Genomic DNA, 1652 nt, shown 5'->3' with positions numbered 1-1652 from the left:
GACTAAGTACTGTTCCTTTATAAGCTACACAGACGCAATGTGTGATCCTCGCACACAATCTGTGTGATGGATGTATCTGTGTCAGGAGACTCTCTCAGGAAGCCTCCTCCTGTTCTCTGGGATTCCCGGGCCATATCTAAGGTAGGTACAGACAAGAAGAGTGCCTGACACGTGGTAAACACAACATATACCATGTGTAACGTGTAGCTGTCAGCCGGCTCGTTGGTCTAGGGGTATGATTCTCGCTTAGGGTGCGAGAGGTCCCGGGTTCAAATCCCGGACGAGCCCTCTTTTCTTTTCCTAAATTTACTCACTCTTAAAGTCACTTTTCAAGAAATAGAAAGTAGACAATCAGGAAACAAACTACTTTGAAATAACCTCTGACGGTTGTGAACTTCAACCCAGGACCTGCTGCACTAGAATCAGAGCCCCAGACCAGCGGTGCAGCTGCAGAAACAGCTGGAGGGGGGCTACCCTGCCACATCAGCATTGGAGGGGGACTGTATGTTACATGCGTAGAATCCTACAGCAGGGGATGCACATCTCGTGTTAAACCCACACTCTGGGGGCAGCAGGGTGAGCCGTGGGGGTGCACAGGAGAGTGAGACACTGGGAAGGGTGAGGGGATTGTGAGGACCCCAGCAGCCGGGCCCAGACCCCACCCAGCTGAGGGGTAAGAGGACGGTGTGTTCCATGGAGTGTCTGCTCGTGAGACGCACATATAATGCATGACCCGTACTGCCCTGTTCTGTACTCCTGCCCCCCTGCGAGTGTCTGTACCTATACACATGGACGTACGGGGGCACCGAAGGGGCAGGAAGAGGTCAGACACCTGTGAGGCTGGTGACACCGGGAGGTGATGCTGGAGTCAGCTGGTGATCGATGTCTGACGGGCCAGACACCAAACTGACCCTGGTGAAAAGGGGGTCGAAGTGGAGGGATTGAGTGAGGTCTGACGGGTCAGACACCGAACGGGCCCCGGTGGGCTGGTTTCTGATGTCACGTGATGCCTTCTCGGTAGTCTCTCCTGGAGCCTTCGATAGCTCAGTGGGTGGAGCGGAGGCCTGTGGTGGAAGAACTGACATCCGCAGGTCACAAATGCGGCTCCCAGGACTTTTCCTCAGTCTGCTCTATTTCCTCTGCTTTCCAATCCAAAGCAGCTCCTTTCTCGGACACCTTGACTTTTTCTGCCTCCTCTCTTCCCCTTCCCAGTCCAGCTCCCTCCTCCAGCTGAGGGGGGGGGGGGAGGGAGAGTCATCCCTCAGTCCCTCTGTGCAACCCCCCCTTAATGAGACAGAGCCGTGGCCCAGGGTGAGCCGTGGGAGTGCCCACGAGTGTGAAACGTGTGCACTCCCACGTGTGAGGGGATTGTGAGGACACCAGCAGCCGGGCCCAGACCCCACCCACCCTACACGTCTGTGCTTACACACATGGGAGGTAACAGCAAAGGTGGACCCAGAGCAGGAAGAGGTCAGACACCTGTGAGTGCTGTTTTTGGCGTCATGTTTAAGGCCTACTCACAGCAGGTATTAAATGGACGCACCCATTGAGCCCAATGGGCCTCCTTGCACTTTGCTACTCTAGCGCCAACATTTTTTACGCTAGTGCAACAAAGCGCCACAATAGCATTAAAAAATGGATTCTATTGTCCT

The 1652-nt window shown here is 54.7% G+C and overlaps 1 non-coding gene across 1 annotated transcript; it reads left to right on the top strand.

Moving 5' to 3' along the window:
* The first annotated feature begins 216 nt into the window (after nucleotides 1-216).
* Nucleotides 217-288, top strand: TRNAP-AGG (transfer RNA proline (anticodon AGG)). Its single transcript has one exon. It is a non-coding gene; the product is annotated as a tRNA-Pro (tRNA).
* The last annotated feature ends 1364 nt before the right edge of the window (nucleotides 289-1652 follow it).

Source organism: Pleurodeles waltl, unplaced genomic scaffold (genome assembly GCF_031143425.1).
Source record: "Pleurodeles waltl isolate 20211129_DDA unplaced genomic scaffold, aPleWal1.hap1.20221129 scaffold_67, whole genome shotgun sequence".
NCBI lineage: Eukaryota > Metazoa > Chordata > Amphibia > Caudata > Salamandridae > Pleurodeles > Pleurodeles waltl.
The sequence above is the reverse complement of the archived record's forward strand: the minus strand, read 5'-3'. Positions and strand labels throughout refer to the sequence as shown.